Raw genomic sequence first — 25,856 nt, 5'->3', positions numbered from 1 at the left:
CCAGGTGTCTTCCTGAAAGAGTTAAAGACATCATGTGGTCATTCATGCAAACTCTTGTTTATGGCAGCACAACTCATAGAAGCAACTTGAAAGCAGTCAATAGGTCCATCAGCAGATGAAGTGATAACAAAAATGTGCCATTTACACACAATAGAGCACTACTATCCCATAAAGGATAAACCATAAAGCATAAACTTGTAGGAAAATGGACGCACCTTGAGACCAGGTTAAGTAAAATGAATCAGAAATGCAGAGAGCCACATGGTTTCTTTTACATGAGAAATCCAAATATAAAGATCAAAATGAAGACAGATGACAGGAAATGGGGAGATGGATCTTTTTCAAATGACAAGGGGATCAAGAGATAGAGGAAGGAGATGAAAGAGATGAAAAAAGAATTGAGATGTGCTCTGCACATGTACCAACTCCACACAAGGAATGTAAACATCATGTACTGAAAACATGTACTAAAAAAAAGAAAAAAACCTGAAAAAAAAAGTGAGGATAAGGACACAGGCGTCTGTGACAAGATTAAAGTAAGTTAGTTCACTCTGCAGGTGCGGGGAGGGGTGACCAAGGCTCCCCTGGGCTGCTGAGTCCTCCCTTACAGAAAGACATTTCAATGAGATGGAGCTACAGACTTCAAAAAGCAACTACAGAAAAACTGTGGTACAGGGGTGAGGTGACCAGAGAAGAAATCAAAAGTTGGTCATGTGGAGACTGCATACTGGCAGGATGAGAAATATGGCAAAAATGAAAAGTGCGTACAGGGACCTCAGCAGCCTCAGAGCTCCAAAGGGAACAAATGCAGACCACAGGATGCTCCCTTAGGCTTACAGGAAGATGTGTCTCTCTCGAATCCTGTCAGGCTGGCTGCTGGAGGTCACTGGGCACCCCCTAGTCTATTCTTTCTTCGTCTCTTGTAACTCCTGTCCCTTTTTCTCTCACTCTGCTCCTGCCACATAGATCTTCTAATGTTCCTTCTAAGCCACACACGTGCCATGTTAGGCCATTGCTATTTCCTCAGCTGAAATACACTTTATAGTCTTAGCATCCACGTGGCTCACTTCTTTTCATCTCCCAGGCCTTGCCCAACACCCCCTTCACACCTAGTTAAATCCTACACTCCACGAAGTACCATACTATGTAATTGTTTTAAGCCTGTCTACACCCTGTCAAAGTGTGAATTACATAAAGACAGATTTTTGTGTGCCTTGGTTGACAGTGGTATCACCAGGTTTAGACCTTGCCTGGCCTGTTTTATTAGCAAAAAGGAAGGAATGGAGGGGTGCACTAACAATCCAAGCAGGGACATGTAAGCTAAATAACTAATACCAGAAGCACTCAGAGTCAGTGGAGCAGCAGAATAATGAACCAGTTATAAGGACAGACTAGAGTCAGACAACTTGAGTTTTAGTACAAGCTCTATTGTTTGCTAACTCTGTAACCACAGAATTACTTAACCTCTCTGTGCTTCAGTGTCTTCATCTATAACAGAAGTTACAAGGTGCTTGTAAGGGCTAAATATGTTAACACACAAAAAGTATTTTTAAAAATGCAGACACTTAGTAAATAAAATTAAAATTTACTTAGTAATTAAGTAAAAATACTGAAAAAAATTCACTATAAGGCAGCTATGGAGAGCTAACGAGGAAAAGTATCCACAATATCTGGTTATAAAGGAGCAACCAATTATACATTAAGATGGGAACTATGCCCGATTTTTATAAGGAAGACAGCAAGAAGGTAAAAGCATAGCATAAACTATGAAAGGAAGTACTCCAAATTATCAATAACAACTACTGAGTCTGATAAGGAGTTAAGAAAATGAAGAAGATACTTCAACATTATCCTTAGCCCCTCCATCAATACTCCTAATCTGCAGCAGTAAACTCAACACTCCAGCATTCTTACATCCTCCCTTGCATAGGAAGGTTGCCAAATTTAACAGATTTTACCTAAAAGGTCAATATTTTGTACAATAGCCCTTATAAACAGTCACATGGCTTCTGCTTTCTGTCTTCAGAGGAAGGGAGTTCATTACCTCAGAATTTGTGTATAATCACTGAACATCATCTGTTCTTTTTATTTACCTTCTACTTTCAAATAAGCTCCATTTATTTAGCAAAAAGCTTTATCCCCAACACTGTGCTATATCCAAGTCTTTTTTGTTTAAAAAATGTAAATATTCTAAAGGAAGTATTTCTAAAATCTGGACATGCTCACATTTCCTATTATAATAGACAATACAGTGAATCTAAATGATACGCTGTATATCTGTTTGCTTCAGATAATTCTTGTGAATATAAATTTTCACATCTGTAAAAGCCAAAACTTTCTAGCCTTGTCATTTTGCTTTATAAAAGAGGAAACTGAGGATCAGACACATTAAATTGCTTGCCAGAGGTCACAGTAAAGACAGAGGCAGTGCTGAAAGTCATCCATCACTGCCCTTTCTTCAATAGAATCATGCCCTAAGCCAAGGGTTACCAAGATCCATAGGCTATGTGTCTCCATAATAAATAATCCCGGGAGGCCATATATATCGATTCTTTTCTGTCATGGATGTCAGCTACCGCTCCTCAGTATGTCAATTTTAACTTCTATACTCAATCTACTGTCACCATTTCTAACTGGAATGCCATGAGTCTAGGAAAATTAAAAGACGAAAATAAACAACTTCATTTGCAAAATCATAAATGAAACATTTGTCTTGTACCCACTACACATATAATATATGCTTAGAAGCCTGTTGGATAACAAAAGCAACTTGTACTTCCAAGGTACACAAGAAATTGAAAAGAACCATCTCCATTAAAATAGACAACTTATGAACACTGTAAGTAGGACTCTAATATGGTTAAAAAACTTACAAATGAGCCTTATTTGCAGTATATTTTCTAGTTACTTTCCTCACAAATTACACCCTTTGGAAAGTCCCCAAACCCTTTGCTTTTGTCTAAGTTGCTCTCCATAACACAGCTCCTTGGTTAAGAAGGTAAGTAAGCTCCAAATTATGACTGCCTCCTTGTGTCACATTTCTTTATGAATCCCTGAATTGGTGGTGGCAAACGTATGGCATGTGACACTGCTGGTTCTCTGTACCACTGAAAGCTCTAAATGGTTTGCCATCACTGTGCTGTACACACATATGTAACTAAATCAGGAGGTTTGCTCTTATTTATCTTACTTTGTTTTGATCCATAGTCTCTAATTATTGAGCCTAAAATGCTAAGAAGCTTTGGGGGCCAGGGATTTTGGGGTGCAGTGCCTGAATCCCTGGTAAGCATGAGGTCCTGAGTTCAATTCCCAGTAACCTCTCCCCACAAAAAAAAATCTTTTTCCCTTCCCCTTTACCATGAAGTTTAAAGTTTGATGGAATTTTTTTTAACTTCAGAACCAAGGCAAACTCTGATAAGAGAAGCTCATGAAGTCAGATCACTGGATATAAAATACCTCACTGCATTCAAACCTCACACCGTACTTAGCATCTGAATCCATCACTTCCTTCCTGATAAGAAAGGTTAAAAAAAAAAAAAAAAAAAAAAAGGAAGAAGAAGAAGAAAAAGAAGAAGAAAGGTACACTTTTTAAAGGAGTTTAATAGCCTAAAGTAAATGACATGTATATTCTTATTATGGGGAATATTTCCATAAAATGAAAAAACAAACTATAATTAGCTCAACTCTTTTAGGATCAATATCCTAATACTGTACTCACCGCAACACTGTAAAAGACAATAACCTTTCATAGAAAAAAAAATAAAAAGGAGGAAAGAAAAGGGCAGAAGGATTCAAGACTGCATCTGTATATCAGAAGACTGATGAGAGTAACCTTGATCAGCTGCTATGTTTCTTGAATTCGCCATCTAACCTGCACATCTCATTGTACTTTAATTATCACACTCACTTATGGTGACCAAAACTAAATGAGGACATAAATTATATATTTCTCTTGAGCAAAACAAGAGAAAAATGTATAGTTCTGATTCCAACTGAGAATGGAATTAAGGGAAGAAGGCTTCTAAGATAGTCCTAATACTTCCTAGCTGAATACTTAAAAGTACTTCACGAAGAAAAGTATTATTTCAAGCTCCATCTACTTGAATGCTGTCCACACTCGAAGACTATTGCATCCCAGCCTGGCTGCTGGTGGAAGACCTAGCCAAACTTACAAACGGCTACGTAATCTGAATGAACAGTTATTTAAATTTTGTAAAATATAAAGCACAAAACTTTCATACAAAGGTTTTACACATTTTTCAAAGTCACTTTTCAAAAAAGATATAAAGTAAAAGGGGATCCCTTGAAGGTTATAAGAGCAAAGTCCTTTTTATACAAAATAATAAAATAAAAAAAGTGGAAAACAAGAGTTACAGAAAGACACACATCTGCAGCGGTTGCCTCCGTAGCTATTTACCTAACCTTGAAATCCCACCTACTGGACAGAGGCAAGAAGGGATTCAGTTCTGAGCTGGCTCCCTGGAGCTTTATCCGCTACCATTCCTTCAGGATCATGAAGTCAGGCAGAGAGTATCAGTATTTTAGGTCACTTTTACAAAGTCACATGTAAAAACATTTGCTGAAGTAACTAATTCAAGAACTACTGTTCTTGTGGTGAATTTGTTTAAAGTGTTCTAGTAGATTCACAGCCCGCCAGTTCTTTCTATAGACACGTTGCCCCTACTGAACTACAAGCTCCTGGAGGGCAATGTCTAAAGATGATCCACTTTTACATGCCTTTCATACTAGCACTCTGGGAGGCTGAGGAAAAGGGACTGCATGTTTAAATCTAGCCTGGGCAATTCAGTGACTTAACAAGATCCTGTCTCAAAATGAAAAAAAAATGTAAGAAGTAAAACAAACGCATGTGTAGTTCAGTACAGATGCTCTGGGATTAATTCCCAGTACTGAAAATTACGTATATATACAAATACACAAATCAGGTATGTGAATTTAATGTCTCTTAAATCCTTCTAAAAGGTAAAACTAAATATCAGCCTTATTCTACAGAGGATGGATGTAACCAAATAAACAGACACATGCACCTCTGCATTGTCCCAAGATTCCACAGGGAAAAAAAAAAAAAAAAAAAAACTGTATGTATAAATAAGAGGGAAAGAGGCTGTGAATAGCCCAAATCAAAGGCAGCTTTTATGAAACTTTAGAAAATGTGACATTTCCAAAGACAAGTCATAAATCTAATGTGGGAGGGGCTGAGAAAGCTGACCTCTATAATTAAAAACAGACAGACAATGGTTCAAGACCACCGTCCTTATAACGGTTGGCTTTCAAAATTACCCACAAGCTCAAACCACAAGTACACCTCTCAAGCCAAAAGTAGAAATTTTTATATATGAGCCTGTAAACAGGAGCACTGCAACCAGCCACACAGAACAGTATCACCCAATGATTTAAACCCACACAAGGCTCAAACCACACCTAAAACACCAGCAACTCCTCTGTCCTCTAAGGGAGCCAATCCTCACTCAGCCACGATCTCTTCTTTTAACTATGCCATCCAGACTATGGAAAGATGACAGGTTAAAGGCCTAAATATTTTAACAGGTAAGGAACAGGGAAAAATGGAGGAAAACATGTAGATTAAGAGACAGATACATGTTAGGCTTTTTTTTTTTTAATGAGCAAGATTTAATTATATTGTCTGAAGAAAAACAGGTCAAAAATTCATAATGAAGCAGAGTGATTGTTATAAAGAACAACAGTCACTTGTATAGGTAGGGAGAGAGCTATGATGTTCACGGGGAACACAAAAGGCTGGCAAAGTTTTATATGTTGAACTGGGCAGTATTTACAAGGGCATTTGATTTAAAAATATTTTAGTAACCTTTTTGTGTGAGTTTTTAAAACTTTTTATTGCACAGAATGATAAAAAAGGCTAAAAATAAATATTTTAATAAAAGTACTCTAAAACTAAATAACTAGAGATTTCCCAGAAAACAAAAAGAGGAAGAGAAATAAAACTCTGGTAGCTGTCTTTGAGGTCTTTTGAACCTTCCTATCTATCTCAGAACCCACATAAAAGTGGTTTTAACCCATGGAGTATAAACAGGATGTCACAGTTAGCTGGAAGAACCCTGATGTAGGCTTTTAGGGGGAAAAAACCCTACATTCTGTCCTCTATCTCAGAAGTAACTAAGATGACAATAAAAAGACCAACTAATTCAGAATTATTATAAAGGGATTTCAAAGAGAACATCATAAAATAACCCATTTGTGCACTACATTAAAATGAGTACTATTGAGAAGAATATTAAAAGCACGCAGAGTGCGCAGAACACAGATGAGCCTGCTCTCCTTCTATGTTGTGTCTAGGCAACTCTGTCAGCTCTGTATCTGAAAACAAAACCATAAGCTTTAAAGACAGAACATGCCATACTTCAGACGCTGAATGTTCCTACAAGCCCACAAGTTAAAGGCTCGGTCCCAGGTGGTGCCATTGGGAGGGGCTGTGGGCCGTTAGGAGAAGCGGCCTTGTGGGAGATCTTATAGGTTACCGGGAGTAGATGCAAGAGATCTCAGCCTTTCCACTGTTCACTCTGGTTTTGATGGAAGTGGATGGAAGTAGATCAGTCACAAGTTTCAAGCTGATAGGTTGCCACTGTCCTGAAACAATGGGGCCAATGGATTATGGACTAGAACCTATTTGAAATTGTGAACCAAAATAAACCTTTTCATTTCATAAGTTACTCATCTCAAGCATTTCATTATATGACAGAAAGCTGACAAAAGAATTTAATTCAGGCTCTGGTTCTGAAAAAGTCAAATCTCTCAGCCCTAGGATGCTGAAATACAAGAGCAACAAATGAATTAATCTTAAGTCTCTTCTGTTTTCAGCAAAACACCCCTGAGAGGATGCAGATACAACAGATCATAAGGAGGGATCTGTATGACAGACAAAAGGCTGAGATTTTCCTTTAAAACCTTGAAAATTCAAGTAAGGTAGCACACACCTGTAGCCCCAACACATTGCAGGATAACTGCAAATTCAAGCCCCATTTAGGCAACTTGGTGCTGTGTTAAATTTAAAAAGTTTAATACGTACTGAGAATGTAGCTCAGTATGAAGACCCCAGGTTCAATCCTAGTATGGGGTGGGGGGTCAACAAGGATGGAAGCATCCTCTCTCTCAACTGTGCCAGCTGAAAAATGTGACAACTAGAACAAAGGCAAAAAACCACAAGGTTTCCAGATTTCACATGTTCCACATGAAAAACAAAGCCTTCTGATGTATATACTACCTATAACCCACTGAAACTCAGCTCTTCCTTTTTCAATAAAATGTATTGACATACATTGCTTAACGTCATAAAAACAAACAAAAAAGCAATAATTAGTGAAAATATATTTGTAAAAGATTATTCTTATAAATATAATGAATATATTTCTCTAATACAGCCTCCCCCATTTATGAGTCTCAGCAAACAACCTTGGTTCTTACTAAGAGAAATGATCAGAAGTGAACTATTCTTGCTTCAAACCATCTTATGTAACAAACTCCCTGTTCTATGACAAAATACTTGTGCTCCTATGGGTTGGATCAACTGTCCTTACTCCAATTAAGTTCTATTGTATGCTAGAACCCAAGTTTCAAGCATACTCTGTTCTTGTAGTTACTCTCATTTCTTCTACTTGGCAATTTTCCCCTGTGCAATGGATCCTAACCCCACCATGCAAGTATGCAGTTACATCTCATCTTAAAAATAAAAAATTAAAACTCAGTTGTACACCTCCCTGCACCCACTTCTAGCTCCATGTCTGCCTCTGTAATAAACCTCTTTAAACATAATCTGTACTCTGTCTCACTCTCTGTTTCTTACTGTCTTAAGCCCATTCAAATCCTCCTTATATCTCCATTGTCACTAAAAATGTTCATCAAGAACCACCCTTGGCTTTCTCTAGACAAATTCCACAGATCAATTCTCAGTCTTCAGCTGACACAGTCTCTCAGGGGCTCTCACCCAGCACTCCCTCCCCTGCAAACACGGCCGGCACCACAGCACTCTGCTGCCTGCTCCTGCTGCCCTGGTTCTTGCTGCTCTGACCCTTCCTCAGTGGTTCTCTCTACCTTCATTTGCCAGGTGATCTTGTCTAGCCCCATGTCTTATGGAGCTACAGGACAGCTCTTGAACTTACATCTCAGATTCCTACTTCATATACATAACATATTATAAAATACAAGAATTGAAAAACATCAGGCCCCTCAAATTCATAGACCCAATCCAAAAATGTATATCTGAGATGAACATGCACTTCTCAAATGAAGAGGTACAAATGGCAAATAAATACAAGAAGAAATGACTGGTATCACTAGTCATTTGAGAAACGCAAATTAAAACAACACTGAGATTTTATCTCCCTCCAGAAGGAATGGCTCTCATTGAGAAATCAACCAACAATTAATATTGACGGGGCTATGGGGAAAAGGAAGCCCTCTCCACTCTTGGTGGGAGTGTAGACTGGTGTAACCACTGTGGAAATCAGTATGGAGATTCCTCCAAAAACCTGGCTTAGAGGTTTCATTCAGCCCAGCTCCTCCCCTCTGGCTATTTTCCAAGAAGAGTTGGAAACAGCATGTCACAGTGATATATGTGCACCCATGTTTTTAACAGCACAATTTCTAATAGCTAACTCTTATAAACAACCCAAATGCCCATCAGCCATGGAATAAATAAAAAAAGATGTAGTACTGAGTATTACACAGCTATAAAGAAGGATAAACTTAAGGCTTTTATAGGTAAATGGATTCAACTTGAAACCATATTCATCAGTAAAATAAACCAGATTCATGTGTAAATATTGTATTATCTCCCTAGAGTAAAAAAAACTGAAGGACTAATAAGATCCAAAATGAACAATAGATATTGCAAAAATGAATAGGAAAGGAAGTGCTCAAAAGGAAAAAACTAATGGGATAGAGGAAAAAAGAAAATGAAAAAGGGAAAAGACTGTGTGTGTGTGTGTGTGTGTGTGTGTATTATACACGTGTGTATATGTACAATATATATATTTTTTTTGATAGATAACTACACTACTAATTTGTTAGTTCACCAAAAAGAACAGTTTGTATTTTCACTGTTTGATCATGTTTTTCATTCCTAAATCTTGTAATCTGAACAACTACGTTGAAGATAATATGTAATATATTAACTAATGTTAACTTCCTATTATTTTGTTTTGAAATTCTGCATTATTTTTATCTGTTTTCAAAATTAATAGAAATACAATTCTTAATATATTACAAAACCATTTTTCTGCAATTATCTTTAATTAAAATTTTATTAAAATTAGCAACATTGATGTGTGCTTAAATGGTCTGTTAAAACAGAAAGTAAAGTTCATTTCTTGCTCACATTTTTGTTTTATACAAATCAAGCAGGTGACTCTAATTTCCCATACTCATAATAATGTGTGAAAAGATGTTTAAAGTTCTAGTGATAAATAATATATCTAAATTTTGTGTATCAATCATAATTATTACATTTCTTGAGCTCAGACTTCATTTTTTTAACAAAAGAAAAATTAACATACATAACTTGAAATCAACTATAAAATTATAAGTTTTATAAGTCAATCATAAAAATTATTATTGTACCGTGAGTCACAGTTCAAGTATTGATTTCCAAAATTCTTTACCACACTGTTTTTCTGGACTATCTGAAAAATTCTACTGGTTAGCCCATAAACGCTTCATGTGACTATGTTTGCCAGTGAATTATCCAAGAAGTACAGGAAAAACAGAATATTGATTTCCTAACATCAGGTCTATGTATGTCTTTGAAAAATCAAGAACAATTCATATCAAGTGTTCTTCTGAATATATGGCATCATTTTTAAAGAATTTAAGACAACGATATTATTTAGAGAAACAAAACAAGGTAAAAATGTCAGTGGAGGATAGGATATGAGAACTTTGGGATCATGACACAAAACAAGCTTCTGATACTCTAAGCTCTAACTAAATTTACCAATTAATTCAATCAAAATCCAAGAAGAAAGAGTGTTAACAGGTGCAATAAAGATTATACAGCAGAACGCTTGATCCCAGGTAAATGTTTTGCATGAAGGTCAGAGGAAAGTCTGTTCCCTGGGTTTCTTGAAATAACTAAAGCCATACTGTTTTTGTCTAGTAAACACTAGACAACTGAATGCAACACTAACTACTGAATGCAACATTTGTCTTACAACTTTCTTTAACACAATCCTAACACAGCAATCACTCTCATAACTGAAGGAGAAAGGAAATAATATTTCTTCCAGGGAAGACTTTTCTGAGGATTAAATCTTTGAAATTGAGTTTCTTCTTCTATTCTCTAGCACCCTATTCCTCCCCCACCCATACCCCAGCAGAGATGGTACTGTGTTCTGTTATCATAATGCTTTGGGTTACATGCCTCTCTCGCTAGACTCTAACAACACAGTGTGTCTAGTACTGCTGATCGATTCAAGTTCTTCCTTCAGCCCAGCACCCTTTGTTTCTTCTTAGCAAGACTGGACTTTGTTGTTCATCCTCCGAGGCACTGTGCTAAGCAAAGAGCCTCCACCACCCCAAAGTTCAAAAGTGAATTTAGAAGACAGGCTGAGTCAGCTGTGTTATTTTCACTCTTCCAATGAGTACCTTTGAGAGCTGAGTCTGGGATCCAGGTTCAAGTCATTGGTGCACAAGGTAGCACTGGGGAATGGCTTTCCCCCTATGAAAATGACAAGAGCGGAAGGAATACTCCTACCCACTGTCATTGTGAAAGCACACAGTCTTCGAAAGTAACACTGCTGGAGCGATACTGCCTCAAGTAGAAAGACACTACAAAGCAAGAAAGAATGGCAGAACCAAAAGGCGGAAGGCTCCTGCACTGCTGAAGGCATCATTACACTGTGGGCTTAATCAACCTACAATTACCGATTTCCAGACTTCAACCTATATAAGATCAGAAAATCCCTATGATCCAAGCCACTTTTGATTGGTTTCTATTATACATAGCCAAAAGTATTCAAGCTGAAATAACTTCTTTTCATCCAAATAAATTCATGTAAAAAGTGAAACCAAACTCATACCCACTTCTGTTTGACTCCAGTGCCCATATAATATTATCTTGCCACTATGCTCCCAGTCTTTCTTCTCAACCAGCCAGCCAGCACCCTAACCCACTCTTCCAACACTAAATGCAAATCTCTTTGTACTGTATTATAGCGGTCTAGGAAATCTAAACTTCTGCCTTTTATTTACAGGCTTGTTAGTCTGACATCTTTCCAGAAGCTAGATGCCACTAGAAGATTTTATTTAGCTAATGAGGTACTGGAAGTATTGGAGAAATGTAATGTATTTATACCCACAAATACTTCCTTCTTAAAGAATTGGCACATATATTTCAAAAACAGATAAGAGTCTATCCTATAATGAGTACATGCTCAGAGGAAAGAGCAGATATCTCCCTCAAGACTTTAATTCACTTTTTATCTGCCTTGCCTTATTCAAACATAAATCATAAGAGATTCTAATTCCACTAAACAGTCATAATTCTAGAGCAAAGTGGTATGTCATGTAATTCCCAGAAGTGGTTACAACCAAAAAAGAAAAATATATTTTTAGAAAACTAAAAGGGAACTCCTTTACATTAAAAAATTAGGGCTCACTGAGGTTGAGTATTTCACTAAAAATCACAGATATTAAGGGCCAGAACTAGACACACTGATTCCAATTCCTAATTTAGTGTTTTTTCCACAATAACAGAGGTGTCTATTAAATACTTACTGAGAATATATGGCCAAACAATCAATCCATTACTGTATGTTTAAGTAAATCAAAAACCTTCTAGTAAGTTAAACCACAGATGCACTAATATATTGACATTTTAAGTAAACTTCACTGTGTACTAGCTATTTCTTTCCCTCTTGTAGTCAGATATTGTTTTACTTTAAAACTTTACGTATATCAATTGTTATCAATTCAAACACATTTGAGGGGGAATGATAGATCCAACTGATTTTGATAGGTCAACTTTCTACAAAAACATTGTGTGCCATATTTATTAAACTTAGTAAAATGAAATGTCATATTTTTAATTCAATACTGTGATTAATGAAGTAATCATCATGTATCGTTGGCCACTTGGTTATGAACCTAACTGCTCTGGAAAATTTTAACTTAGAGCTCAGGAAATTAACAATCTTAAAAATTTATTTATAAAGGTTAATTCAGATTGGATTCCAGTGAATGTTATCATCTCAACATCCATTACACAAAATCTGATGAGATCCAGATCAATAGCTGTTATCTCATCTCCTCTGCCCATATTCAGGAAAGAGTAACCTGAAGTTACCCTGGATCAATGACACATGAAGAAATCCTGCTCAGGTCTTCGTGGAAAGAAAGGCTGGACTCTTACTCAGCAGATAAACAAAGAGACTATGGATCCAGTTAGCATCCCTGCCCTCACAATCACAGTAAGAACCAGCTGCAATAAAGAAGCCAAGAAGGCAAAACAGGGAGAAAAAGCAGCAAGAACCTACCTGGGTCCCTAAAGACATTTAATTCACTCAACCCACAATGCCACCTTCTGGAACACTCTGTGTGCAACACACTCCACTTTTTTTTACTGTTTCAGTGAGTTTCATGGGAGGGCTCTACTACTTGAAGCAAAAAAGATCTTAACTGATAAATGAGTAAAATCAGGTCTATGGACAGCAAGTTCTACAAAGAGACTATGAAACTATAGTACAATAAAAAGAATTCTTCAAAATATCTTTTTTACTGGATGATTCAAATATCAGCCAAAGTAAGGAGACAAGGAACTCCAAAGTTCTCCCTGAATAAAAACTGATCTGGTAAACTATTAGGAAACTAAAAAGCACTTCCAATCATTTTTTGTAAATATCTGTTTACACATTCAGGCTCAGGAGACATGGGAGATCAACAAAACAAAGTATATGCCCATGGTGCGCAAATACATGGAAGAAACAGATTAATTTTAAGTACATAGTATCTTCCTCATGGATCTAGTTTTATTGTAAAAAAAATCATGCAGTACTCAAACAAGTTCTATCAGGATTAGTATCTAAACATTGTGATCAATTGGTGACTATAAAAAGGAAACTTGGTGAACTCTTTTCACTCATGTGAAAAAGTCAGGGATAAAAGAAAACAAACAGAAACTGAAAAAGAAATCACAGAAATTACAGAAAAGAGAGAAAGATGCAGAAAGAACACAATCACAAAATAATCAAAAACAACACACAAGTGCCCAACACTGCCCTCCAAATAAAAAATAAAAAAATGGGGAATCAAACAGCATCTGCTTCAGTTTTGTGGTGTTAGGAACATGGAACTGGGACAGATGGGATGCTAAATCAATTAACAAGGTCTAGGACCCGAGATCTCCCCACACCTTTTTTTAAAAGCCTATCTTGGACCAGAAGAAAAGAACAAAATTCCCAGCCCATAAAAATCTCTGTAAAATCACATTCACTTCCCAGAGCTTACCACAGTGCAATCTGTATTCCACTTTAATTCAAATTTGTCTGATTTCTGGCCAAAAATATCATTCTATTACCTTATACAAAAAAATTCCTTACTCTTTTCTGCTACATACAGTAAATTAAGGATTAGAAGCAGAGCAATTTGTGAAAGAAAAATTTTCTGGAATGAAAATACAAAATGTAAACATAAGCATAAACAATTACCCAAAGTTTTAGCCTTTCTAAACCATTACAAGTCTTAAGACAAAGTTCTGTCAGGCAAATAATGACTTGAACTCCTTATTTTCTTAGAAGAAATTTAAGCAATCACTAGTTAGCCATTGAATTATTTAACAAACTCAAGTAAAAAAATAAACAACGTAGCCAGGAAAACTTCTAAGCACTTGACCAAATGGCTTGATCTTCTAGTATGTAGTATATTTCAGACAGAATAGGCAATTGCAATTTTCAACAGAAAAAAAATTACTCATAGTGTTGTACATATTAAAACAGTTTCAGAGTTCAAGCAGTGGGTCAGTGGGCAATATCACTATGGAGATCTGAGACTAGAACTTAATATAAAAGAAATATGAGACAATATAAGAAACATAGACAATTTTAACCCAAAGCTTTTCTAAAACGTACACTTAAATAGTTGTCTGGCAGAAAGATTTAGGATTAAAAGTATAAGCATTTTGTTATTTTGCAAGTATTTATTCTCTGCTTTGTATAAATGCCGCAATTAATGTCATTTAAAAATAGAGTTGGGCAGGCTGTGACTGTAACCCAGTGGTACAGCACTTACCTAGGAGGCACTAGACCCTGGGTTCAATCCCCTGCACAAGAAAATAAACAATAAATAACTTTGTCCTTCCGTATCAGAGAGAGATTGGTTCTAGGATCTCCAACAGATACCAAAATTCAAGGATGTTGGAGCCTTTCATATTAAATGGAATACTCTTGTATATGTCCTATGCATAAACTGCACTACGAAATAGTTGTATACAGCGTGTTGTAAATGTGACATAAACAGTTATACTGTGCTGCTTAGAAAATAACCAAAAAAAAGTGTCTGTACTGTTCAGTACAAACTTTTTCCTCAACCATTTTTTTTCAGTCCCAGATGACTACCTCCACATGTAAACCCCACATGTAGCAAGCACTGAGTGTAGGAATTATGCTTAAACACAGGGGTTCTATTTAATTATTCTTCACCAAAAAGCATAGTGAAAATGGACATGCCTTCCTTACAAGTAGAATGACCATAAACACTTATCTACACTTTTTATCCCAGCACAATTAAGAGTAGCTATTGTCACTCTTAAATGTCCCAGTTTAGTCACTGAATTAAACAGTTACTACATCACAGTGGGTAAGCAGACAGGTGCTATATGGTAACTAGTTACCATAATGCCAAATATTGCCTAGATTTCTTTTTTATGTTGTAGATAAGAATAAGCTACCCTTAGATAAAATGTAAAGACTCAGATGTTATATCAACATGATAAAAGCATTCTATGATTGCTGAATAATAACTCTAAAAGGGATTTGTTTTCTTAATTCAAACACCCAGTAGTCAAATATGCCATCATTCTGTGCTACCAGATTAATGGTTTGCCACTAACCCAGGCAGATTTCAACAGCCACATGACCAAGAAAGAAACCAAAACACTGGGGCCACTTGCCAGAATGCCCCAGGAACAAAGGCCTAGCAGGTGGCCGTCCACTGTTCCAAATTCAATCCTGCTGCACAGAACATTATCTCCATCATTGTACAGTATAATGTTGTTTTTGTGTAATGTAACTCTTCATATCCAATTTTCTAAATTAAGACAAAATTGTTTTTAATGATAGACAAACCACAATAAGAAATAATAAGGACAAAAAATGTAGCAGGGACTCAGTGAAAAAGGCCCCTCCCAAGTCCCAGAGGTAATCAGAAAACCATAGCCACCCTCACCCCAATATTTGTTCAATGAAGCAGGGCTGTATCTGGAACAAATCCTGAGGCCTAGTTAAACACCAGGTGGTATACCAGCGTACCTTTTTTTTATAAAGTAACAGATGGCTCAAACTTTTCATCTTTATGACATGCAGCCCAGGACTTACACAAGTGAAACAGTCTTCCAAGTACTTTATACAAGAAACACAATCACACATGTGACTCATCACTTCGCATCATAAAGAGAGCAGCAGGTGAAACAGATGCTGTACTCCTAGATTATTTATGACTTTGTGTAACAGATATATAAATGATATACGAGAACAGATATATTTAAGGGTGGTTATATATTTGATGGCATTCCATTTCCCGGGTTGTAAAATTAGAGGGCCAAACCAACTGAGCACTTTGGTTTGAGTAAATAAAGTAAGAATATCACAAATCTGAAATAAAGATGGTGTGGAGAAAGATGTGTTCAGCACCATGAAAGTGGGAACTGCAGGATACTTTTATTAGAAATTTACAAGTAGGAAGTAGCTATGAGCTGGATAAGTCAGTCAAGAGCATCTGCCCATTAAAGCAGTTGCATCCCCACCCATAAGTTTTAACAATTTTCATTACAGTATATTATCACTGTTTTATTTTATGATTAACTGATGTTGTTACTGATGCTACTGTGCCTAACTCATGAATTAAGCTTTAGCACAGCCTGTTTACACAGAGGAATAAAAAACAGCGTACAGTGTTCAATACTATCCCTGGTTTTAGGCAAGGGATGTTGGCCTGAGTGGTTTTCTGTCTTCTTTCCCTCCTTCCTTTCCTTTTTCCCTTCCATCCATCTTTTCTACTTCTCCACCACACATCCTCCAGCCAGGCCCTACCCCTACAGCTTGGCCTCTTCTTACTAGTGCAGGGCTCAGGCATCTTGCCACACAGGCTCAGAGCAAAGGCAGAAGATCCTCACAAGTCCCAGAGCTTCACGCAGCAGGGACTCACTTGCCCCGGCCACACGTACTGTCCTCTATCAGACTGTATGGTGAGTGAGTGGCTAAGGACACAAGTGACACATCCTCACAAAGCCTTACCTTTCCTGTGGTTGACAATCCTGGGTACACATTTGTGGGTAAGACCTGACACTACTGCAAGAACTGCCTCACCTACACCTCAAAGCAGCTCCCCTGTGAACACACATTACCTGACTGACTGTACACAACACAGCAACACACAGATTCAACAGGGCAGACACTAAAACATGTACACCAAGGAAAAGAAAAGTTACAGCTTTTCGTGTGAAATTTGATCTACCAAGAACTACTACTGCACTCCTCTAAAATCCATGAAATGGATACAGATTCCTGACACATTTGAGGTTTGCCTGAGAACTGAGTTGAATTACTCCTGAGCAAAAATGTGCCTAGTAGATATTAGCAAAAGGTTTTTAACTGAACCTGTTGATATGCAGCAGGCCTTCCTGGTAAAATACTTCTCTCAATGTCTGAATGATATATATTTACTCTGTATCATCCCCACATGGTATTTTAAAAATCATTACTAAAGAGTGTCAAAAATCTGTACTATTTCCCCAGATATATAATAGTTCTGACTGATGTTGTTCTTTAAAAAGGATATGTTTTGTGAAAATCTTCAGTAATAATCTTACTATGCAACAAACAAAATTTTATCTTGAAAGTTTAGGACAAGTAATGTTTTAGCTTGTATAGTTTTTCAGCTTCTGAAATATCTGTACAAACTTTATCAGTTAAGAATTTCTAATCCAAAAAGCCGAAATCCAAAATGCTCCCCAAACCAAAACTTTTGAATGTCATGTCAGAGCTCAAAATGTTTTCAATTTTAAAGCATTCGAGATTTCAGGTTTTTAGATTACAGATGTTCAATCTACATCTGCTTTAAAAGTGAAAGAAGCATCACAAAACCATGTGAACAGTGATGCTAAGCAAAATGTTAAACACTACAAACATTGTAACTTTTAAATGAAGGAAAAATTCAGTAGTTCTTAAATACTTTCCTTTGCTGAAGCATATTACACAAACCCTAAATGAATCTGTTCACACGTGAGGTCAGCTGCCTAGCATTCTTTGCAATAACAAGTACCATGATCAGTGTTTCTATCATTTCAGGTCTCTACCATTTCGGGTCTCTGTATACAACACTTCCAGGAAAAGTTAACACTTGCAATAAAGCTGACTTTTAAATTTATAACTATTAATTATCATCCTCTTTTTTCCCCCTTTACCTTAGTACAAGAAAAAATTATTGCAGGCTATGTGTATTTTAGTTGAATTTTTACCCTCACTTTACTCAGGATTTCTGACCCATTCAGGCCAGCCTTCATATTCTGTTTTGCAAATTAACCAGATGACCACCCTCTAATGGGTACTGGCATACCATAAATTCAACAATTTACAAAGGCCTTGGAGTACTGGACTATATCATCCAGAATTCTATTTTGAAAGAACAAATCACAAAGAGATTCATAGAAGTGAGATTTAATTTGAGGTACAATGAGCAAATTAACTCTATTATTTCCTGACTTCTGGTCTAGGGATTTCTTCCATAGATCACTGTTTTCTGGTCTTTCACTTTTGCCCCCTTGCATAGAATTTAGCTTGGTATCACGTGACTTTACCTCTGACATATATTCAGAGTCAGTTATTAAGTAGAATATAAACTCATTTCCTACCATTCTCCCTCTGGCTCCCTCAATTTCAGTCACACTGGCTTTTCCTTTCTGTTTTTTGAAAATATCAAACACCTTCCTCCCTCTCTTTCCATTGCTAACCCTCTGCCTAGAATGTTTCTCTTAAATGTTGCCATTACTTATTTCACTCAGATCTCTGCTTAAATAGCATTTTATTAGAAAAGTGTTCTTGCCCATGCTATCCAAAATTAGCATCCTCTGTCTCAAAGCCTTACCTTCATGTTCTTTATACATTTGCTACTTAACTTATATGTTACTTTTCTCTTCCAACTACAATGCAAGCTGCGCTGAAAGCAAATATTTGCTCCATTCACTACCCCGGGACTTTAAAAAGTACTTGGTACAGCTCAATGAGTAACTGAGCAGATAAATGTTTCTCTACTAGTCATGTACCTCATTAAGAACTTTGTTTTACTGAAACCCTAGTTCCTAAATCAGTGCTTCTTACTGAAAACACTCAATAACCATGTTGACTCCATGATATAGGCCTGCATTTACTTTTGTTTGCTTTTTTTTTTTTTGGGTGCTGGAGCTTAAACCCAGGGATTTAAACTTTAACTTGACTAGGATAAGCACATGTTCAACCTCTGAGCTACATTCCAAACCCCTAGCCTGCTATTTTAAATTGCTCTCAAAAATTATATACCATAATAAATATGTAATGTTATTAGTGCTTAATTTGATAATGAAATAAAAGTTCACTAATTATTTTCTTAATAACTAAAGCTTACAACAGTAATCAAAGTTTAAAATAACCCAATAGTTGATCAAATATCACAGTTATACATTAAAAAATTCCTGAAAACATGAGTAAAACTAAATATATAGTATGTTTTCAAACTTATAATTATATTCTATAATTGTATAACGATAGCCTAAAACACAACAAAATTTTACTTGTGCATTTTTACTGTTTGTATTATTATGTGTCCTTTTGTTAACTATTATAATCTTCCCCAGAAATATATGTAGTCAATGATATCTCCAAGGGCCCATGTGTTAAAGGTACTTTGTTATAGTAATAGAAAATTAACACATAGTTCAATTGTATCCCAAAACATTAAAAATTTTTACTTCATTTACAGTGAGATCATGCTTGTGTTGGCAGGACATATTAAAACTGAAGCAGTACAGAAATTATGATGGCCCCTGCAAAAGGGTGACATGCAAATTCATGAGGCATTCCATACTTGCGCATGTGCTAAGATACCATATGGTACTGCATTTATACATATAATCATCACACGTTAATTCAGAAAAACTAAAATTTAAATACATAAAATAGATAAATCCATTATCTATAATTATTTAAATGAATACTTAATTTAAAACTGGTAGAATGGTTCTACTTTATCATTAAATCACTTTAGTTATTTTAAATAAGCTAAAATATTTTTCTACTAAAATATTTTAAAATGACAATAACTAAAATATTTTCAAGTAAACAGTCAGATGAATTCTGAAAATGAATTAGACAGGTAATTCTCTTTGTTTTTAACAAAAGTGCCTTACACCATATAAAAGAGCTAGGTATGCTGAATCTTTTTTGTTCAGATCCATCTATACGAAGAGTTTGCAATTTTTTTCTGTAGTGCCAGATAAATACTTTAGATTTTGTGAGCTATTAGTTCTCTCAAAGCTGCTCTACCCTAATACTGTAAAAGCAACCATGGATAATAGGTTAAATAGCACATGTAAGTCTGTTCCAATAAAACTTTATTTGCAGAAACAAGATAGGTTGTCCTGAGGCCACTGTTTGCCAAGCCGAATCTGTATACTTCCTGCAGAATAGCTTTATTTAAGCCCAGGACAACTCATTTAATAAACAGGTTATCGGTTTTATTTTAAGGGTAGCTGGAGAATATAACTCAGAGTTCTTGGGTGTATAATTTTCATAACAGTGAAGGGAAGGGAATGCAGGTATGACAGAGAAACAAACTGAAAGCAGGGACGAGCTTGGTACATGGTGCACAAGCAAACCAATCCTAACCCAGAGGAGACTCCAGAATCTACTCCAAAAAATTGTCCTTCCTCCGCCAGGTTTGGCCATATTTGAGCCCACACAGGCTGCAGTTCAGGTGTTATTAACTCAAATGTGGATTTAAAAAGTAGTAGAAGGGAATATTCAATAGGAACACTGTGGGCTGGGGCAAACCGCACTGCCCAGGAGGGACAGCTGCTCTTCGGTTCATCAACTACAGGACTGCAGAGACACAGCTGCTGTGCTGTATCATTAGTTTTTCCAAAGAAGCTAGAAATGCAGTTTTTAAAACATGAAATTGCCAAACGCTTTAAACACTGAACACTGCATTAAAAAACTTATCTGTATACTGGCCCACAGCTCATCACTTGCCTGCTCTACAGGCCCCCGTCCTTCCACTGTAGCCCTAGAGTGGAACAACATTACCTGGGGTGAAGCTCTTGCCTTCTGCCCAGATCAGCAACAGATCTGGTGTTTTAAGGCAGGGAACTGTCTCCTGTAACTCCACAGTGAGCAAATCTCAACACAAATTTCCATTTGTATTCAATAATTAAAACTGTTCTTCACAAAATCAGATATGCTCCTAAGTCTAAGAGTAAAAATATTATACAAGTAAAATAACAAAAAACATCCCTCAGATAGAACCACTGTATTCCACTTGGTATGGAGTGATTTATTTCAGTCAATGTGTAAATCAATTTTGAAATGCATCCATACAAGTTCCATCTGGTCCTGAAGTCACACAAAAGATGGCTCAGGGGGCAGTTTTCATTGTCAATAATCTGGATCTGTTACTCCCTGTACAGCTGATATCCTGCCTCTATTAGAAGAATCTTCCTGTAGCAGAAGGTGAATTTCATACCATAAAACAAATCTCAGCTTGCCATGAAATTTAGGCTACTTCACTCAGGTCAGACCAGTCACAGGTCAGGCCTGCCAGCTGCTATGCAACTTCTGTTCTAGTTTCTGCCCAGACCTGTAATTATTTACAGTTTTGCACCTGTCAAAATCCTGAAACAATGACTTTCCTTGTTTCTCAGGGCTTATAGACAGTTAAGTGTACTTAGTTTCAAAACTGAATGCTTAAGGCACACATGTGAAGAGGTCACTATCATTTTCTAAACTTTTTATAACAGAACTAAACCAGAAAATAAAATAACAGAACTAAAACAGAAATGAGCAGAAAAGACACTCATTTCAATGTAAAATAAGATACAGAATAGCTAATCTAGAACTTGATGAACATAGCAATTATTCATGAGTTGTTTAAAAAAAAATAGAAATGCTTAAATCCAAAAGCCAGTCCACCAAAATCAGAATTTAGAAATGAAGAGAGGAGTAGTCTTGAAAACATACAGTAAATGTAGTCTTGAAAACATATTTTATAAAGTATACAACAATATAATACATTAAAACTATCATTTTTGAAAGACTGATTAGTCACTACCACTAGAGTTAACTCAACAATTTGGGAGGCATTTGTTAAATAATTCAACAGACAGGTAAAATTAAAGTACTTTGACAATCAAAGGAGGCCAGTAAATAATGCTGAAGGTGGTTCTGTGGGTTAATCAGACCACTCATTAAGAAATGCAAATGGGTCTTCTCACTGCAGCTGATTCTGCCACAGAAGATTGAAAGCTCTGGCTTGCTGAGCTTTTATTCTCCTAAGTTATGCAACTCTTTCCAGAAGGTGCATATTTCTTTAAGAAATCAGCAGCCCTGGGTAAACAGGGTGCATCTGGTGAACACATGTCCACGAGCAGGTAAACACATGATTTCGGTAATTAGTTCCAACACCATCTGTCATGCAGGTAGTTCAAAACCTACTCAACAGGAAAGGCAGTTTGAAGTAATTTTTAAGCAAGTACACTTCTCATCTGCTTAATAAAAGTAGAGATCAAAATACAAACCTGGAAGCCTGTCTGCCTCTGCCCTGAATTTACCCAGGGCAGAGTAGGCAGGTTCTTTCTTGTAACTAAAAAAGATGATAATGCTTCACTGCTTGAGAAATACAGAACCTGATTAATTATCCCCAAAAGAAAATTTCTTATGATTAAAAATGGCAGTAATTTATTCATCACTAATCAATAACTAACAAGACTAGTCTCTGTAATAAATTAAAGTGTGTCACCTGTCTGCAAAACCATCTCACCATTAATTAAGGGATAAACTGCTCTAGTGATAAAGGTTTTGAAATATTTCTCAGTATTAATTCAACTTGAAAAACATAAAGCCCAATACAAAAGAACATGGGAAATGGAAAAAAAAAATAAAGGAGGAAAAGGAAAAAATCCAATTAAAAATTTTTCTGACTTTGAAAAAATTGGTTGACAGATTTTTTTCAAAATTATTGCAATTTTGCCTTGAAGTATATCTTAAATCGATGACTTTTCAACAATCTGACTTATATAATTCAAATAATACTAGCATCGTTTAAATATCCAAATAAGGCATGACAGGAATACCAAGGACTCAATTCCCCAAGATAAATTTAATTTTTTCTTTTAGATTCAATTCTCTTCTCTTGCCTTACCTTTATTATGACAAAACTGACTCACATTTTGTCTTCTCTTTCCATCTCACCCTTCTGAGACTAAAGTATCAAAAGTAAAATAAATTATCATGTACCCATAATAAGAGAAGGTGAGAACAACACTTTACCTCTGTAGTCCTCCCCAAAACACACAACTTTCCTTTAAGTTGGGGAAAACTTCAGACAAGCCTAAGTTGGGGAAGATCTCCTAACAGCCGACCAGACCCAAACTGGAAAAAACAAACACAAAAATAGTCCGTGTCACTCTCACAGACTAGAAAAGACTAAGACAATTATCATTTTTGCATTTTTTCCCCTGGGACAATAATAAGTGGCAATAAATGCAATGTGGCATCTAGATGAGATCCTGAAACAGAAAAGAGATATTAGGGGAAACTAATAATATCTTAATAAAGTTGACATTTGGTTAACAATAGTGTACACCGATGCTTACTTCTTGGATGTGACAAAATTAGGATAGTACTATAAGATGTTAACAATACAGAAACAGGGTACCAGGTATATAAGAACACTACATTACCTTTGCAACTTTTTCATAAATCTAAAATTAGTCCAAAATAAAAAGATTATCTAAAAGTTTGTTTGGTGGGGTTCTGAATATTCAACCAGAATTCATTGACAGCTACTGTACTGCAGAGAGACAGAATGCAATCACTGGGGAAACCATTAGAAGACAGGATCAAAGTGAACATACACTTAAATTGCACAAAAGTGTGCTAAAATCCACTACTGAAAGAAAATGCAGGATATGTGTAGAAACCAAGGTGTCTCACTGATAGAAGGAATATAAATTATTTCTGTTACAATGTCTGTAAGTCACTTTAAAATACTTAAACATGAAGAATAAAATACATTTCTCTAGCTCAAACTGTAACTCTAAGGCTACTAAATTATGCTAGTGAACAAAGCAAACACAGGACCCACTAATCAGAATTCCATCTTCAGAAACAGCAATGAGTAATAAATATTTTTATGCAGCAAAATGAAGTCTAAGTTCTTGCCTGAAACTTGTTTGACAAAAGCTAAGCTTTGTACAGAGTTGACTATGTCGATTCCTGACAACCATTTTTATAAGAATTTCTAACTGGACATCCATCTATGACCTTCCTGAAACCCACCTGACAATGTTAGAAAATTTTTTCCATGTTTGTGAATATGCTTCTTTTTGGAGGATAAAGTGTTCACAGCTTACAGCACATCATTAAAATTGTCTGTGATTCAACAATAATTAAGAACTACAGTCTTGAATAACAAACAACTAAGCAAAGATGGCCTTTATTAAAATCAGTTTTCACCTAGATTATACAATTTATATTTTTTCAAAAACAATGGCACCTCTGTTAATGTAAATATCATATATCTTTTTAAAACAGGTAAGATTTTAACTATCAGAAGACACAAATTGCTTGACATTTCAAATATCTCACCCAAAGGAGAAATCAAAGCTTCCATTAAGAGGCCATGATTTTCAAACAATAATGCACAAAGCATTTTTGGATTTCAAATCGTTTTACCTTAAGATGCAAATATCAAAGGAGTTTAATTATAAATAAAATCATTATTTCAATCATAATTTACAGCATGTTCATACTAATTTTTGCTCTGCATCTAGTAGTTTCCAGTTCAAGTCCAAGAAGAGCAGCCAATTTTCTGCTCTTTGCATTTATCTAATGATTTTTTTTTCATCTTGAGTTGACTGGTGTAGGAAGTAACTGTAACTCACCAGAAACGCTGCTCAAAATCAGATTATTGTCTCAATAACAAAGTAACTGTTAGAGCCATCTGAGCAGACATGAAAAATGACTACTTTGTATCTCCATCATACAAAATACTCTTCAATGCATATTGTTTGCATCAAGTCCTAACATTGAAAGCAGGCAAAAAAGAATGGCAGATAGGGTCATGGACTATTTATAAAAAGTTAATGAAAGAGTTGCTCAGCATTGATTCTGTTTACAGAATTACAATTGATACTGTTTACAAGTTGTCATTCTTATCCCATGATGTTGCATTTCTATTTAACATGTTATAATAAAGTTAGCTTTAGAAATATTTGTTCAAAGTAAGTTTGTTAAATGTTTTTAAATATTAAAATACAAACTGTTTTCCTCTAATTCAAGCATGAAACAATGGACAAAGGTTTTCTTTTTAAAAATTGTTTTTAATTTGGAATCCTAGCTTTAGAGAGACAACCAAAGGAAGTATCTTTGTTGAATGTCAGCCTGACTTCTAGCTGTATTTTCTAAAGGACAGATTCCATTTCCTTCACTAAACATTTTCAGATCCCTTTAGCTACTTTAATTCTTCAAAAATTCACATTTCTAACCTTAAAATCTCTGGAGCTACCACTGAAAAATAAAAAAACTGTCAAAGGAAATCTATTTTGCTTTTAGATGATTTCTGAAGAACAATTTTTATCAAAAGGATGAGGGCTCATCATTTCTGGGTTCTCCCTGTGGTTTGCTCTCCTGCTTCCACTTTGGCAATGTGGAAGGCCTTTGGGGCCACAGGCAGGAGAAGAAATGCAAACTTAACTGGTAATTTGGGCTATGAAGTCAAGAAATGGGGTGGTATCTTTTATAAATCTACCTTTAACTCATCAATAAATCTACATTTATGAGGTATCGGGAATAGTCAAATTCAAACAGAAAGTAGAAAAGTGGTTATCCAGGGCAGGCATCTACAGAGAACTGTTACTAAGAGGTTACAGAATTAGTTTAAGATGATGAGCAAGTTTTTAGTGTTTGTGTGTCCTCTCAGTCCCATTCAAAGTAGACAGCAATGCAGAATACAACAGGATTAGTCCCAATAAACCCATCATGAGTTGAAAATACCATAAATCAAACAGTACTTAGTAAACCTAACCTATCACATATCAGAGCTTAGCAGCATGGTACATTGTAGAGTGTCAGTTGTCCCTTGGGATCACAGAGCCGACTGGGAACTTCATTCAGCCCCTGCCACAACCCAGCATCAAGAAAGTGTATGGTACCACATACCGCATCTCACATATATCACTGTCCCAGGAAAAGATCAAAATTCAAAAGCTACAGTTTGATCTCTACTGAACACATATTATTTTGACACCATGATACAGTTAAAAATCTTAGGGTTAATACTGACTGTACTGTCTACCTGATTAGCAAAGAACAGAAACACACAAAAGAAGAATGGAAATAGCAGGTACT

The 25,856-nt window shown here is 36.0% G+C and overlaps 1 protein-coding gene and 1 pseudogene across 4 annotated transcripts in view; one reads left to right on the top strand and one right to left on the bottom strand.

Annotated features, from left to right (window-relative positions):
• The window catches only part of Cdkal1 (CDK5 regulatory subunit associated protein 1 like 1), a 596,983-nt gene that overhangs the window by 441,164 nt on the left and 129,963 nt on the right, over positions 1 to 25,856 (bottom strand). The window lies entirely within an intron of this gene.
• On the top strand, positions 19,226 to 19,324 carry LOC111756503 (U6 spliceosomal RNA; annotated as a pseudogene).

Source organism: Cavia porcellus, unplaced genomic scaffold, assembly GCF_034190915.1.
Source record: "Cavia porcellus strain 051 isolate PalLab524CR breed Dunkin Hartley unplaced genomic scaffold, mCavPor4.1 scaffold_13, whole genome shotgun sequence".
Taxonomy (NCBI): Eukaryota; Metazoa; Chordata; class Mammalia; order Rodentia; family Caviidae; genus Cavia; species Cavia porcellus.
Note: the sequence above shows the minus strand (reverse complement) of the source record. Positions and strands in the feature narration are given on the sequence as shown.